Here is an 18,353-nt window from a genome sequence, read left to right as displayed (position 1 = left end):
TGGTACAATCATAGCAGAGTCCTATTTATTCTGAGTTCTTTCTCCTTTTCAGCTGCACATTAAACTAGCTTCTTGACATATGCTAAGAACAATTATCAGAGAGAGAATAAGTGCCTCAGAGAGAAAGTCCATTCAGAGATTGGTAAGGACTGCCGAGAAGATTATAGGGAGTTTGCTTCCTGTCATTCAGGATACTGCTTATAAGCGTTATGTTTTTAGAGCTCAAAGCATTGTTAGAGGCCCCACACACCCACTTCACAATCTGTTTCTGTTGTTCCCCTTTGGGAAGAGGTTTTGAAGTATTTCTAGCAGGACTACCAGATTCTGTAACAGCTTTGTTCCCTAGGCCATTTGTCTGGCAAACTCACAAGATTCATTTCTCTCACCATGTACTGTACATGTATACATCTGAACTGTGTTGTTTCTCTGTGTTATATAATATATGTGGGTATATGCATAATATTGTATTTATTTGTCATGTTTCTGTAGTGTATATTGGAGGTGGTGACTCCCTGAGAGCTGTATGTAATGAAATTTCATTTTAATGAATGCCAATTACTGTACATTCTAAGTCTAAGTCTATCCACTGTGTCAGCGGGGTTGGTAGAAATGATTTGATTACTAGATGTGACCTCATATCTTTTCCTACAAGCCCTTGTCATACTACTGTGTTTGCCCATCTGACTTCTCTTCCCTCCTTTATCTGTCACCTAACAAATCTTGCAGAAGATTTGTTGAAAGGGCTATGGCATGGCATGATTGGTATCATCTCCAAATTAATGTTGAGCTTGAGCTACACACATGAACAAAAAGACAAAAAAAAGTTAGCTGACCAAGATTTACATTTCCTGTTTTCTGTGAATTTAAATGTAAACTGAGCCATGGTGGCGCAGTGGTTAGAATGCAATATTGCAGGCTGACTCTGCCCAATGCCAGGAATTCGATCCTGACCAGCTCAAGGTTGACTCAGCCTCCCATCCTTCCGAAGTTGGTAAAATGAGAACCCAGATTGTTGGGAGCAGTATGCTGCTATTGTAAACTGCTTAGAGAGGGCTGTAAAACACTATGGAGCGGTATACAAGTCTAAGTGCTATTGCTAGGTATTAAACTAATTTGATTCACGGGGATATTTTTGGATACCATATTCCTTTCCTACATCTGCTCAAATGTAGGGATTATATGAGGAGGAAGAAACAATAACTTTTGTGAAGATCGAAAGAGGCTTCGTTAGATAGTACAAGAAGTTCCATGCACATGGAATATAACAAAGTGCTCCCATGTGCATAGCAGACGCTAATGATTCTTAATAAAATAATGACTTATTTCACAGCACAATAGAGAGGATACCATTCAGCCTCCACATTTCCTGTATTCATCTGAGATACATAGGGATGTGAAAGCATTTTGCTATGGACCCTGACGGGAGCAATTTCAGTTTTTCACTCTCAACTGATCCATGGGAGTGAGATGGGGAAACAAGCTTTCATCCTTCCTCAAGGAGTAAAAGAAATAAAAAAAATCTGACCTTTTTTTTGTTTTGGGTAAATATACACTTTATGTCTTTTTTGTGCTTTCCACAGTGCAAATGTTGTAAGTCTCCTAGCAGTTTGGTTAGGAAATGGCTTCTTCTTTCTGATGATTCTTGGAATAACCAAGTGACATTTTGCAAAATAAACAACCCTTACCCCAAATTAATCAACTGGATTATATCTGGATATTTTATTAAAAATCCTGACATAAATCTGCCAAAATAGAAATCTACCATGCAGAGCAGGCAGTAAAATGGATTTGCACATCCTGGGTAATATATTTGGATGTGACTCCTTACAAATGTATGTTTAATAACCTTTACTAGAGTCATACATTTCCTTACATGGACATTCTTCCTGCCTGGAAACTTTGCAAGCCTTGAAGCAAGCAAATCTGATCATGATTTCACAGTTCACACTATTTTTTTTATCAAGGCAGTTTCTGTTATTATGAATCAGTGTCTTCATTTTCAGACATCATGCTTGATGGAATAATAAGTCGCCCATGTTGGCAATTTCTCAAGGTGCATCACAACTTCTCGAGAATCCCTTTGCAAAACAATTGTGAGATTACATGGCCCACAGCCTTACAAACCTAGCTGCATATAAAACCGACTCTGTTGCATTGGATTGTATGGCCTGTTGGCAAACCAATCGCAACTTAATTGCAGGGCAGAACTACCAAGTTCCACACTGAGATCTAATTTCTGAGTGGGGCATAGCAAAGGAGAGCTAGATTTGTGTATTAAGGCAATTTTTTGCACTATGCCTTCACTGCAGCACCCCTCAAACACAAATAAAAACCAGACCACAGATTTTGAGGAATTTTCCTCAATCAGGGTTGACAACAATATAATTAAAAGGATTTAAGCCTAACTGGGGATAGAAAGATAAACTTTGTAACAAAAAATAGCTAACTTCAAGTCCCAGGCAATGTAAAATGATTGTGATATCCAATCCTTTAGCAGTTCAGAATTTCAGCTCGTCTCCTGACAATTACATGAATATATGAACTACATTCAGAGTCGCCAGATGAATTCAATCAGGGCCAGGCAAATATCGCATACATAATCTATTAGTTTACCCCAAAGGAACTGAAGCATTGAATTCAAACAAAATGAAGTCATCAGTAATAATAATGATAAAAAAGAAACGTATAAGGCAATATTAAAAAATCCACCATTTTCTCATATTTGTAAGGGGAAAAAATCATACCAATTGCAACCTATTCTCCCATCTGACTATATATACATATATTTAAAACTTTGTGTTTGATCAGATAGCCATTCTAAGGTAGAATTATGAAAAAAGAAAACAGATTTCAGATGCACAGGAAGAATAAATGCTTGTCTTAGAAAAAGCAATCATAGGTTACAAAAGAAGTGCAAAAAATTATGCCAACTTGAAAACTTGGCATAATACAATATGATAAGGATTACCATTGGAATCTATCAGGGAGGCTTGTAATCGCTATTTAATTTAAGAACTGTCTGAATGGGGGAGAATGTAATTTTGGTTCACCCTGACACCATCTACATCTGTGAACTACACATAATACTTGGTATTTGTCATCCTTGCGAGGTAGTACTAGACAGGAAACTTGGCCAGTGAGCTAACTCTACCTTATTATAAGGTTATATTAATAGAATCTTGCATGTCTGAAAGTATATTAAAGGAAAATATTTGCAGCTCGGGGTTGACATGAGTGGTTTCTGAACTTGATAGTTTTCTTGCAGATGTTTCATTATCCAAACTAGGTAACACATTTGTGTTTGGGTAATGAAACATATGCAAGAAAACAACCAAGTTCAGACAGCACCAAGGACTCCGGAAAGTACATTTCTGCCCCATCCTCCCCATTGCCTTTACAGTCTAAGAAACTAGGGAAGGCCCCTTCTGAGCTACTTGCTCTGCCTACCTCCTGCTGCAAGACACCTTTTATCTGACTGTTACCTTGGCTGTGTCTCTTAACTTTGTCTTTCAAGGTCATTACAGTGTCAAAGAGAGGGGGACAGACCATAGTCAATTAAACCTCAGTCAGATTTAGGTCAGAATCAGTATTCATCCACCCATATAGAAACCACATTGGTGTCACCAATATACTGAATATATGAAGGCAAAGAGGAAACAAGAACAAGTATATATGTATAGTTCTGGCTTTTGAGTACTAGTAAAGTGGGGTAGCTTCGGCTTCCAGTATAATGCACTTTATTAGAAACAAAGTTTGTTGACTTTGAAGTGAGATATATATTCTCAGCGCTAGTGAATAATTAAATTATAAAATGCTATGGTATTCATAACGTAATATAAAAGGTAATAAAAACCATGTAACCACATTAATAACAAACATAAAACCAAATCAGTCAAAATGAAAGCACGTATTACTGTACTGGTGGCATGCAAAACACAGATGTCTATTTCTCAAGGCTTGATAGAAAGGCAAGTCTTAACAGCTTTCTGTAAAATTACTAAAGTGGGAGCCATTTGAATCCCTCCATTGTTCCATTAGGTCAGAATAGTAATGGGAAACTGTTTCTGGACCCATCACCTTCTCTTTCTGTACTGGTGATAGGCTGGTCAACTTGGAAGAGATAGTCTTGTAGATATTCTATTTCCATACCCTGTAAGCTAAACAGGCTAATGCCAGTTTCTTATATTGTATTCAGAAACTCACTGGAAGCCACTGCAGTGCCTACAGATAAGCACAACATTACTGAACCAACCCCTCTGCTCTCAGCAGTCTACTATTTTCTATATCACCTAAAATTTCCAAAGTCTTCAAGGGCAAATCCAAGAACAACACATTGCAGTAATCCAATCTAGAGCCTGACAGAGTCTCTCTGACCAGACACTCACTCACTCACTCACTCACTCTCTCTCTCTCTCTCTCTCTCTCTCTCTCTCTCTCTCTCTCTCTCTCTCTCTCAAAGGTCCTAACTAGTGCACCAATTGAAAGTGAAAAAAAATCCATCAAGCTGTGGGCGCATCAATGTGAATTTGGATGGGCTTGATTAATCCCTAGTATATTCTCAAGGAAATAATAACAATAAATGATCAATTGCATGATTTTTGGTTCATCTAATTATAGCTAAACAGTGTAATGAAATACTATAAAAAGGAGGCATCAGCGACTAGACATCATTGTAAATAACTAGAAAACTGTATCTAATTCAAAACGACCCAGTGAAAGGAAAAGCAGAGGTATGAAAGATCAACTGCTGATTAAAAAAATGGTTCTGTAGAACTGCAAAAGCTGAAGAACCAATTTGTATTATGGTCTGAACTGATTATAAAAAGGGGGTTGATTCATTATCATACAGTTGTATTGTTCAATGTTTGGTAACAACTGGTGTCAGTAAAAACATTACAATGTTCATTGAAAAATAATGAAGCAGTGGAAGACAGAATTGATGGTTGGAAATGAAAAATTTGGACTTGTCAATGTTAGAAGAGGCATCTTCCAGGGTGATTCATTATCACCTTTATTGTTTGGCATTGGCATGATCCTACTTACAGTGATTTTGAAGAAAACAAATCTTGACTATCAGGCAGAAAAAATTCTAATAGCATCTCATATTTGCTTTATGTGGGTGATCTGAAGCTTTATGGAAAATTAGCAATCGAAATCTAGTAATAGACAAAGACTGTAAGAATTTTTAGCACACAATTAGCCTAAAGAAATGTGCTACAATAGCAATATAGTGAGTTAAATCATGAACAGTAATGGAACTGAAATGCCGAATAGCAAACTACCAGAACCCATTAGGATGAAGCAAACAAGTATTTGGGCATTTTAAAGTTGAATAACATCAAGCATGGACAAGTTAAAAATGTGATTAATAAAGACGACTTCCAAAGAGTGAGAAAATTGCTAAAGAAAAAAATAAAGTGAAAACACCATTAGGTATGATTTAATGCTTTTTTTTTTTCAGGGAAATAGTCAACACAAGAGGTACTTAACTCTATTGTATTATTAGATGTCATTGTCTTCTGAAGTATTTGAGAACCTGCCGAAATATTCATTTTGGCAATGGCATTTTCTTTTATAATGCTGATGCTTTTTATATTATTACTCAGCATCAGCATATATAGCATACGTCACTGGCTGCTCCTGTTCATTAAAGACCTGACAAATGAATAAAAGCTGCAGAAAGCCACCATTCTAATTGATCAAAACATCTGATAGGGGTCTTGGTTCAGGATGCTTAAACCTTAGGCTGATCACGCAATCTAGGCTGGGCACTGAATTCTGAAAGGAACAAAGCATATTTTGTTCCACTGAAGACTTTCATAAATCTGAATGTGCATTTCTGAGTTTGTCTGCTGCTTTGGGAATCTCAGAATTGCTAGAAACCCACTTTTTTGCTAATACTACAGCTATTAGGACCTCTAGTCTCTTTTGCAGAAAACAGCTGCAACTAATAGACTATCTCAGCTTCCGTAGTTTAAGCCCTACTGCCTCAGACCTATTATGAGAGATACCAGGAGGCACTGAGTCACTTCAGACATTTATAGAATGAGGATACTATAGGAGCTTGACTCGGCCCCATTAACTTCTTGAGAGATAACAGTGGGATTCCAGTCACTGCCTGACAGTTAACACAGTGGATTTTTTCGTTCATCATCAAGGAGTACCTTGCAAGTCAATGTTTAGTGCTACCCAAAATAACTGCATTCAAGCTACAGGGAAAGAATCAGTGGTGCTACCACTGAAACATGGCCAGTGTGGGGTCCTTGGTGCTTTCTGAACTTGGTGGTTTTCTTGCAGATGTTCCATTATCAAGTGAGGTAACATCATTGGTTCTAGACCTGGTGATGTTAGAAGTTGTCTGACTTGGCAATGAAATGTCTACAAGAAAGCCACCAGGCTCACAGAGAACTGAGGACCCCAAATTCACCTGAGCTACAGGTATTCTCTTTTATTCATGGCCAATGCATTTTGGGCAGAACGGATCTGATGTAGTAGTGGCTGTGCAAAATAGGAAGGCTGTGCTTTAGAGAGCATACAAGAAGAGAAATTTAGAGCTTGGGCATTTGCAAAAGTGCTGAAGGGAAGAGAAGGAGATGGTGCTCATAGCAGGGAAATATTTTTTTCCCTTTTGTTTTGCTCAGCTGCTGTCTTCTGAATGCTAAATACATTTGAGTGTGGGGTATAATGGGAGCAAAGCTCAGAAAGAGAGCCTCGAAAACTGGTGTGCTTAACTCTTTGCCATAACTACTGTCAGCAGGATGTGAAAATGTATTTCAGTAACTAAGAGAACAATAAAGCTTTAGAAATGGAAACTCTAGACTTTGCAGAACAAAATTATGGGTGAAAGATGATTCAGGCAGAGTCACAAAGTTAGACATGCCTGAAAGTGGAAATTGACAAAAAGTAACCTTATGTCTCATTCTGTGCATGAACACAAACAAATGAGGGAAAGAGATGATTTTTCAATGATTCATTTATAAACAGAAGTTCTAACATGTATTATGAAAACATCATCTGGGTCGTTATTCAATTTTATACTTAAAGCCTTACTGATTTTTTTTTAATCATGTAGCTTGTGCCCTATTAATTATATAAATTTGAAGTATCATAAATGCTTCTGCTTAAATCATCAAAGATTTCTAAAGCAACACATGACTCTCATTTGTTTTACATTCAGTCCATCACCACTGGCTCTCTAGTGCAATGTCCTTCACTGCTCAGGGCTTTCTGAGGAAGGAGATCATTTCCCACAGTATCAGAAAGGGCACTCATAAGCAATTACAAAGAGAGCTCTTTGTGTCTCTCCCCATTCCTTAATAAGACCAGGGAGTTCCTCAGGATGACCAGCCCTGGCTACTGGAAAGTCACATCACTGGATTCTATAAATCGTTGAGAAAAGATCATTTAAGTATTGTTAAGGCAAACCGTTTTTCCAGGCAAATACCCAATTAACTTCTTCCCTGAAGCCATTTTCTCTCATTACCTCTATCTGATGCCCCTTGATTCTGTAACCTAGAGGTGTTCGTAGACTTCTTCTGGACTGTGATTAGGACAAGCTTGCTTGAACAGTTAAAAACTGAGCTGCAATCAGAGCTTCTGCTATTATGATACGAAATACACCTTGCTCCAATGAAGGCAGCATTTGAAGCTGGTAGAACAAATGTTCAATTTTTAACCTTGACAGAATATCAAGCATAGAGTAAGAGATGATATAATTGGAAGCAAATTAGGTGTTGCTGGTCATATGTGTAAAAAATGAATTTGACAAACGGCATTTTGGTTGCTGAAAGGTTCTTAGGCACAAGGCAGAAAAGAGCTTAAGATTTTCATTTTGAAAAGAACGAAACAATGAACTTTAAGTTATTAACTGCTATTCTGAGCTTCTGGAAGTCTATTCTAGAATATAAATGTCTGGATCAGATTACAGGATTCAGTTACTGACAACAATTGACATTTTCTCAAACTATTGTTACAAGAACAAGTAATGAGATAGAAATATCCAACTTTTGTTCTTTATCTTTTATTTAAATATAAAACATTTGTTTTTGAAACATGGAATTATCTTTTTTTTTTCTTTTGCTCTTTTGGCATCACTGGGAATCTAATAATAGAGGGCAATTTATGTGCAATAACTTCTTTAGAATAACCCATGCTGAATATTTGAGGTATTGCTTTCTTTTGGCACATTTTCTTACAGAAATCTCTCTCTGTCTGTTGAGAAAAAGCAGCTGGCATATTTGTAACATACAGGTCACACCGCTATAGAGTGCAGTTTTTCAGCCTCTCACTCAATTAACAACAGCTGTAACAATTCAACTAAGCTAACACTGAATGTTAAATTATTACAGGAGATGGTGGCTGCTTTGTTGCAGCTTTTCTTGTTTCTCTGACCTAAGAGTTTATTTAAAAGAATGTATTTTTCATCCCCAAGTATATAAAACTGATGTTTCAGGCTTATTGACTATTGCATTAATAAACAATTAAAAATGGTGTAACTTCAAGAAATGTCTATTTTTTCGCCCCAGAATCAAAGATTGAAATGTACAGAAGGGTTATTAGGTTATTCTTAGTTACAATGCATTAAAATTGCCCTGCCTCAGCTTTCCACAGTCAGACTTTATGGAATGAAAATTAGGAGTCTGATGGTTGCAAAGAATCTCTAAAACCTTCATTACCTTAGTGAACTTTTATTTCCTTCCCTCAACTCTTATTGATGCTGCTACTTTGGTGTTGTTTTAGCTGATCTTCTGTATACAAGATTCCATTTAGTTAGAAATTGTTGCGTATATTAACCCAATTCAATTTTTTCCATTAAAGCTCCAGAACTGACCATTTGGTATCCTACTTCCCATCTCTATTCTGCTGTTATTATGGATCTAAAAGGGAAAAGGCTGGAATAACCAAAGACCACTCACTTTGGGCCTGTCCAGGCCAACTGCTCACAACCCTGTTACCAGTGGTTCTAAAACTTTCTGATATAGATTGTGTAGATTCTTGTTGTTAAGTTATCTCTCTATTTGTTAGCTGATCCGAGTTAATACAAACTACATGACAAATTACCCACAGTAATTTTCCAACCATGATCACATAGTGAGTGTGCTGGTATACCATGGCTATGTGGTCAATCAACACTATTGCTAGCCCATTATGTTGCTTTCATTCCAAAATATCCAAATGTGCCAATTGCAATGGTCTCTGAATTGTCCACACTTCTAGGTAGTTGTCTACCAGTTGTAACCATATTTTCCTCCTGATTCAGTTCTAATAGGGCTACCTCATTTGGCCAGAGAAGTGTGGTTCACACCTAGCTGGAAGCAAACAGATGAAGGAAAACTCCTTTAACACTTTGCTCCCTTTTAGGATTGCCCAGATATATCCATGCATTTCACTAGAAAGCTTGTTTCTCCATACCACTGTCTGAATGAGAGATCATTACCTGAGGGCATTTTCCTTTGTTATTCCTTCAGGCTACTTCTTCATGTTTCTTTTATTCAGCTTTGGATAAAAACAATCATCAGAAATGGGAGGGAGGATTCACTCCCACTACCCATTTTAGCTTCGTTGTTGTTCAGTTCGGACAGTTTATGACCAAACAGACATAATTTTGCCAGGATTATCGACAGCTTCTTCATTGTGGGCCTTTGATTTCCCCCCCCCCCAAGCCTTATGATCTTCTTATGTGTCCAAAATACTTAACTTCTATATTTATTTATTTATTTATTTATTTATTTATTTATTTATTTATTTATTATTTTATTTAGTTAGTTTGCCAAACATGTACGAGATAACAAGTATAAATGACATGAACAGGAAATGGGTATAAATAAATAAATAAATAAATAAATAAATAAATAAATAAATAAATTATGCACGCCCCCTTACAGACCTCTTAGGAAAGGGGTGAGGTCCATGCTAGACAGTTTAAGGTTAAAGTTATCAGTGTTTGAGGATGTAACAACGGTCGGGTAGTGCATTCCAGGCATTGACCATTCTGTTGCTGAAGTCATATTTTCTGCAATCGAGTTTGGAGCGGTTTACCTTAGGTTTGGATCTATTGTTTGCCCGTATTATTGCAGTTGAAGCTGAAGTAGTCATTGACAGGCAGGACGTTGTAGCAGACAATTTTGTGTACTATGCTTAGGTCAGACCTTAATCAACATAGTTCTAGGTTGTCCAAGCCCAAAATTTCAAGCCTTGTGGTATAAGTTATTCTATTGTGAGCAGAGAAGTGGAGGACTGTTCTCGTGAAATACCTCTGGACTTACTCGATTATATTAATGTCCAATATACAGTGTGGATTCCAGGCAGACAAGCTATATTCAAGAATTGGTCTGGCAAAAGTTTGATATGCTCTAGTTTGCAGTACAATGTTACCGGAGAAGAAACTTCACAAAATTAGGTTAACAACTCTTAATGCCTTTTTGGCAATGCTATTACAGTGAGCTCTGGGGCTTAGCTCATTTGAGATGAGTACTCCTAGGTCTTTGGCTAAGAAAGGGTCATCTACGAGGTCGTATCCGCTCAGCTTGTATTTGGTGTTCTGATTTTTGTTGCCAATGTGTAAGACTGAGTATTTGTTATTTGTTTCTACTAATTATTTAATCATCAAAAACCAATATTCTGAGAGGCTTTTAGAAATTAAGTCCTAAAAATAAGATATAAATCAAAAATTAAATTGATTGAAATAAAACATTAAAGTTGCACAGTAAAATTAAGTAATTTATTTGAGTTTCCAATTAGCACTCTGCTTTATTTCATCTAGAATTTGATTACTTTTTTTTAGATGTACACTACATTTACACAGTACATTGGAACTTTCTGTTCCTTCTAATAGCATACTTTTAGATATTCTCAACAAAATTTTCCAACACCACAACTCGAAGACATTTTTCTTTGTTCAGCCTTTTTGATGGTGCAGTTTTCATAATCATATTATAGCTGGTGAAACCATGGCATTGACAATACTGCATGTACCTTTGTTGTCTGGGTGACATCTCTGACCTTTAATATTTTGTTTAGTCATATCACAGTCTTTTTCCTATATAATAGATGCCATTTTATTTCATTTTTACTACTGCCATATGTGAATCTTTGAGTCTAAAAAAATACAGCCCATTACTACTTCATGTTCTCCTCCATCTATTTTTGTTGTGTGAATTTTGGTATCGTGGTTTTTAAAATCTGAGCAGTAGACTTTTGCACTGATTCCTTTAACCTTCAGTAAGGTATTCTTTAAGTTCTTCTTTCTTCAAGCGCAGCAAAGTTCTACCATCAACCACCACAAGGTTGTTCATGCTTCTCCTTATAATTTTAATTCCAATTTATATTTCATTGAGTCCATAATTTCTCATGATATATTCTGCATGTTAATTAAATAAAGTAACATTATACAATCCTGGCATGCTCCTATGCCAATTATGAATCATTGGTTTCTCCATAAAGTGTTCTCTGTTGCTTTCCTAGTCATCATGTAAATTCTTCAACAAACAGATAAAAGGGCTGGTGTAACCATGATTTTAAGAGCTATCAACAATTCGTTGGTGTCTACATTGTCAAACCCATAGTAAAGTTAATAAAGCCAAACAGATTGTCTATTAGATGCTAGTAATATGATCTCAAGCACTTTCGCCTCTTCTGAATTCATTTTATACATTTGAAAGTTCTTGTTCCTGTATTGTTGAAATCTGGATTCAAAATAGTATGGGAAAGAAAAGCCGTAGTTTGATAATTTGAGTGTTCTTTGGGGTAGATTTTTTTTGGAAAAAAGAAAACTTTTTACAGCCCATTGGCCACTGCTATGTTTTTCATACCTGTGTGCAAATCGCACTTGGCACTTTAACTAGATTATCTTCCAAAATGTTAAACAGCTCAACTAGGATTTCATCAGCTCCTGATGAAATTGTTGTCAGCAATATATTCTAGAGACCATTTAGCTTCTGTATGGTATTACAGTTTACACATATCATTCATTTTGAAATATTTTTGGATATGTTTTCAGCACATCTGCATTATCTATTCTTTATCCAATAGATTCTTTCCTTCTTTATCTGATAATGTACCTATCTTTGTATAAAGAGATTTATTAATTTCTGTAAATTTTCTTTATATACACACACAATTTTTATTAAAGAAGTTTTTTCAGAGAGTAAAACAGTACACATTTTAAGTTAAAGATTCAAGAAATAGTAATGGAGTAATTGAAAAGTGAAAAAGACATACAGTGGTACCTTGGTACTTCACTGTTTCAAAACTCATAGAATTTGGTATTCAACACATTTTGATGTGAAATGTTGTCCTGGTACTCATTGTTTGTTTGGTACTTGATGAGCTGCATTATTAAGAGGGAGATGGCTGCAGAAAATGGACAGGAAGTCAGTCATGCTGGGAAGGTCACTGAGGGGAAGTTTTTCCCAGCTAAAACAAAGGGTAACGTGGTAAGTCATACGATTTATTTGGTACTGAGAATTTTTAGTACTCATCATGCCTCTTGGAACCAATTAACAGTGAGTACTGAGGTACCACTGTAAAGAAAAAGCAATAGAAAAGAACAAGAAAACAAGAATAATAAAAAGTGCCCTCTGATCTTCGTAAAAAGCAATTATAAGTCCTTGGTACTCTCTAAGCTTGGTTGTTTCTTGCTGATGTTTCATTACTCAACTAGGCAACATTTTCAGTGCTAGTGAGACGTTTACTCCTTATTTATATTTAGTAGCTTGCCCTACCAATGTTGGTAGAGGTCTGGTTTTCTCCTTCATAGTTCCTTGATTGGGGTAATGTTTTCTGCTTTATTGTTTGTCTTATATTAACCCTGCTTATCTAGGTATTGGTGGCTGCAGAGGATATGGAGCTACATATATTCTCTTCTATTGGACGTTATAAATGCATTTATATTATACCTCCCTCTTTTAAGATACATCAAAAACATCTTCTTTCCAGAATCCTCCCTTTCTAACAGACAATGTTTGGTTTTGGTGTTCTGTTGACTAAAATGTTGCAAATCACAGCAGAACTTCTGCTTTCTTTGCATCTGTGTTTGGATTGTAAACTTGGATCACTTTAACATTGTTTTATTTGCCTTGGACTCAAAACTGAAAGCATTCTATCATTTTGGGAATTATATTCTAGTACTAACTTTAATATCGATTTGTTAATAATGATGGGTACTCCATTTTTTAATGTTTTCCTTGACTACAGTAGAAGATCTGATGCTCCTCCATTCCAGTACATTTCATTTCATTGAAACTCAGAATGTCAGTGTCCAAGAATAGCAAGTTTGCCTTGACTTGCAATGCTGACATTCCACTTCCAAAGGTATACATATTTCTACAGCTTCAACTTTTCCTTTTGCCTCTGGGCATATCAGTAGCTTGATATTGGCAGTGCTACTTTTTGCTTGCTCTTAGTGCTGGATACCCTCTGACCTGGAGGGTATCTGATACTGCATTGTTATAAATACCCATTTGGTTTTCTTGGCAGATTACAGAGTGTATTACCACGTCCTTCTCCTGCGGATTGTATTTGATCCGATCCTCCTTCTGTGATCTGCTGGTCATAGATGTAACTTTCTTGGAGTGTACATTCCCAACTCTATAAGCTCAAAAGGATACGCTAATGCCTTCAAGTTTACAATCTAGAAAAGGTACTCTTGCTGAACACTAAAAGAAACTATTTCAATCATGGGGCTTTAGAAAACACAACTAAGATAAAATAACATTTTTTTGCAACAATATAAGCCTGAGAGTTTGATTTAATCTGCTACAGACCTATGTGAAGTAACTCTTGAAATTAAATTGGCAACCAATGTTTTCAATGTTTTTCACAAAGAAAAAAAACGGCTGAGAGTATTTTCTTTTCCTTTAAAAATAAAGATGATAAGGCTGAAACTGCCAGCCACAATCCTATTGTTAAAAGCCTTCCTGATTCCAAATAACAGACTTTCTCTAGCTACTGCAGTCTGGGATCCTCACCAATGGGAAGGTCTCCATGGCAGATATTCCATTGTGATGTTGACTCTCCAAGCAGCAAAATTCCTGGAGCATCTGTTCACTCACTGAAGAAGCATTGCAGGGGAAAGCAATACTTGGTTGAAGAGCCATGTGGCTGCTCAGCAGTGAATCCTGAAGCAAAATTACAGACACAACCATCTAGAACAAGGAGTTCCAATGATAATACCAAAATGGTTTCACTCTCCCTTCAAGAAATCATCCATAGGGAAAAAGTTGTCTGTGATAGTAACTATCTAAACAAGTAGTTCAGTGGTGGGTTGCAGGCGGTACGCCCTAGTACGGGCGTACCGGAGCCATCCTAGAGCACTGGATACCATTCCAGTAGGGTGCTCTGGAGGGCCCACCCGCACCCGAGCTCCTTACTGGGGTATAAAGGCTTCTGCGCTTCCGCGCAGGCGCATACAGCATCTGCGCAACACTCTGCGGAGCAGCTGGAGCGTCGCAGAGGCACTAAGATGCATGCATGCACTGTGCGTGTGTATGTGTGCGCTGCGTGTGTCCAAGAGGACACCGCCAGCCACATTCCAACTGTACCGGTTGGAACGGGATTTGAAACCCACCATTGAAGTAGTTCCAGTAGTACTTATGGACAATGGACCCAATTGTCAAGAGAATTGGCTGGTCAAATCCTCTTTGGATGTGCTCAAGCAGAGAGAAAACCACCTCTTATAGGTGCCTTCATTTGGGTTCCATTGGAGAACAAAGGATTGGACGTAGCCTTCTGTGCTTTTGTGCTAATTTTTAAAGACTTGGAATTATTTCTCCACACAGAAATACTTGAATATAACCATGAGATTTAATTCTGCACATTGCACAAAAACCTGAAATTAAGCTTGTTTTAGGAGCATCAATTGTTCTCATGAACAGATGTTTAGCGGTCCATTTATAGCCTTCACCCTTCATTTCATCATACCTCTCCATAACTAGAAGTATTGCAAGTCTAGTGATGTAGCCTTAAATTTTAAATTCCATACATTAATAATACTGAAAAAAATCATTTGCTTTTGTCTTTTTAAAAGGTTATTTATAGGCTGCCTAGAATGTCAGAGAAAAGTAGATAGATCATGTGGTCAAAAAGCATCCTTATGAAAAAAGAAAGCTTTTAATGGATGATGGCTACTGGGATAACATTAATCCAGTATTAAGACTTTTACGGGAAAAATACAAATGTAATTTGTCTTTTTAACTGTCAGCTGCATTTCTGAAGCTTTAAAATCTGCAGTTTCCAGTGGCCTTTTGTCTTTCTGCCATGGCAGGAATATCTTGGACAGCTGAAAGAGCTTTGTAAGTTATCTTTCTCAAAATCCATCAGCTAATTCAAGGAACCTAATTAGAACTGCCATTTTGATGAAACACACTAAGCCTCAATACAAACTAGTAACACCCTCAGTGTTGATCACAAGACCACATGAAACGGGACTCTGTTGAATACCATGTATACAAAAATTATAGATGGGTACAATTTCTGAAAACATGTATATTAACAGAGAAAAAAATGAATATAAAGAAAATGAATGTCTATCACTTTGTGAAATATAGTTAAACAGGAGACGTATCATTTTACATACATAAGTGAAAAATTAGTCATTCAGAAGGAATATTTCACAAGGGATAAAGCAGGGTTCCCAGCCTTCTATTTTATATACTGCTTGTTTTATATCTGAGAGAGAGAACAGAAACACTTGACTTTAAGAAGTCAAATCTTTAATAAAACCATATTATGGGTTTGAGTGCATTCTTACATATGATATCCATCAATATTGTCATCAGCAGAGTTCCCCCAAAATTCTACAATGATAAAGATACTGATTTGTAAGCCTCTACATATTATACATATTGACCTTTAATGACTAAAATGCCTAGTGATTAGGGAACTACAGAGTGTTGGGGCACTCTAGATATTGCTCACACTATCAATTTTAATCCCTTGGCCAATGGAGAGAGATGCTGGAGATGCAGTTCGGCAACCTATGGAGATCTTAGACTGCCTTCTTCTGCATCTTTTGAATGTCGTAGAACTGATTACAAAGAAAAATATGACAAATTGGAATGAGTGAAGAAATGGAGTGCTCCTCCTCCTCCTCTTTCCTTAAGTTGACTGCAATGGAGATTACAATTTCCATTGTTAAGTTATAAATCAAGACTGCCATGTGACAGGACCTGATTTTACAACTATTTGCAGCAGTCATTAAGTGAATCAGTATATTCCTATGAGCATGTTTTGCTGGAAACTTGCCAAAAAGCCCCAAAACTGGCAAAAACACTGCAAATTGGAGTCACGTTATAGCATAACACTTTAACTGATTATTAATATGACCCAGTTACCAAGTGCTCAAAATGTGGCTGTTTGTGTGTGTGAGAGAGGGGGGGGGAGGGAAGGAGAGAAAGAGAGGGAGGGATGGTGGGTGGGTGAGAGGATGGGCATCGGAACTCCTGAAGCAGGTCATAAATAGCTTTTGTGAATTCCATCATAACTTCAAACAGATGCTAAGAGACTGGTAAATTGAGGACTACTTGTAGATTAGAGGCTGGTGCAGGGAGAGTGAGAGTTTCACAAAGTTCTCTTCTCCAATTGGCTCCTTGTCACAAATGCACAAAGGGCAGATTCCCTTACTGTAGCAATAACCTTCCATCCCTTTCCACTTGTAAATGTGTGTGTGCCTGATTGTGCATCTTCAGACAATTTCCATCATTCCAAATGTTTTCTTCCAGTGGATCTGTCCTTCCATCTCAAGATGCCATATGGAATTTTGGTATTTTGTTAATATTACTCTTTTAGTAATTTGCATGAAAAGTATCACTCAACACTGTTCTTTAGATACAATAGTTTCTTCATGCTTTGTAAATTCCGCCCTTAATGCTGCAAACAATAGAAATCCTGGTACACCATTTCAAAGTACATGTTTTGAAATGCATTTTCCCATATATCTAATTATATTTCAGTTTTACTGGCATGTTTAGCCAAACAGATGTAAAAAACAAAACCAGCATCTATTCTACAGCAGATGTTCTAGTTAAGACACCAGCAAGCCAGGGGTGAAAGGTACAAACTTACTAGGAAAGAATAAAGCATTCTAGCAGCAATTTAACAAAGAATAGCATAAATAGCAAGTTAAATAATTTGTAAAGAATTTCAGTAGCTGCCAGTGCAAGATGCGAGGAAAGATGAAAATGTGCCTAGTAACTATGCACGACAGAACCGCTATTAAAGAACCCACAACTCCTCCGAGATGTGCACATTTAATCAGTATTATAATCACTCTGTTACTGCCTCAGAGGTCTCAACCACAGGAAGCATTGGTCTAGGCATTACTGGACTGAGATCTATCACCCCTGTGTGGGTTCAAGTAGGTGGCACATCATTCTCAAGGAGGCTTTGGAATTTCAGAATCTCCATATAATAGGAGATGAGTGAGTTTTGAATCATTAAGAAAATTATGCAAATAGGGTTTTGACATTCATGCAACATGTCTAATGATGTGCTTAACATTTAGACCAGGCCTGCAAAACCTATGACTCATCAAGCTGAAAGCCTTCACATTGGGCGGTTCACAACAACTCCATAATCATGTTTTGGCCATCTGCCTCAGCTCTCAGACAACCCATAGGCCTCTGTATTCTAGAATTAGAAGTATATTCAGAGGTCTTCCTTGATAAAGGGTTTAGATAGAATAGATAGATAGAATTCTTCATCGGCCAAGTGTGATTGGACACACAAGAAATTTGTCTTTGGTGCATACACTCTCAGTGTACATAAAGAAAAATAAAATAGAATACATTCATCAAGAATCATAGATACAACTCTTAGTGAAAGTCATAGGTTATTAATAAGCAATCAAAATATACTAGGAAACAAATAAAACAATATAAAAATTAAAGATACAAACAACATGGTTATAGACATAAGTGGGAAGAGACAGGTACTAGGATGGAAGAGAAGAATACTAGTAATACAGTCTTAGTAGGTAATATGACAGTGTTTACATATTGTTCCAAGTTTTAACCATGTACTTAACCAAGATTTGTTTAATAAACCACCATAAGACCACATGAGGCCACAGTAAACCATGTGATGTGTGAACCAAGGCATATTTTCTTAAATAGGAACCAAAGCATTCCAATTCATTCTACTATAATTATGGAGATTAGGCTCTTGTAGCAATTTTTCACTTTTCAAAAGGATCACAGTTGACATAATAGGAAAAAATAAATCAAGACAAGTCATCTAACCTTTTACATGATTACTGATTTCTTCCCCCATTTCCACCAATGATAGAAGGCTTGTAGGCTAGAGCTAAATGCTCAAGAGGTCAGACTGATTTTTGGGATCCTTGTAGACCAAAGCTG

The 18,353-nt window shown here is 36.9% G+C and overlaps 1 protein-coding gene across 1 annotated transcript in view; it reads right to left on the bottom strand.

The window, feature by feature from the left end:
* PARD3B (par-3 family cell polarity regulator beta) overlaps positions 1-18,353 on the bottom strand; it is a 532,498-nt gene that overhangs the window by 63,981 nt on the left and 450,164 nt on the right. The gene's annotated exons all lie outside the window — the stretch shown is intronic.

Source organism: Natrix helvetica, assembly GCF_964273705.1.
Source record: "Natrix helvetica genome assembly, chromosome: 1".
In the NCBI taxonomy this organism is placed as follows: domain Eukaryota; kingdom Metazoa; phylum Chordata; class Lepidosauria; order Squamata; family Natricidae; genus Natrix; species Natrix helvetica.
The sequence above is the reverse complement of the archived record's forward strand: the minus strand, read 5'-3'. Positions and strand labels throughout refer to the sequence as shown.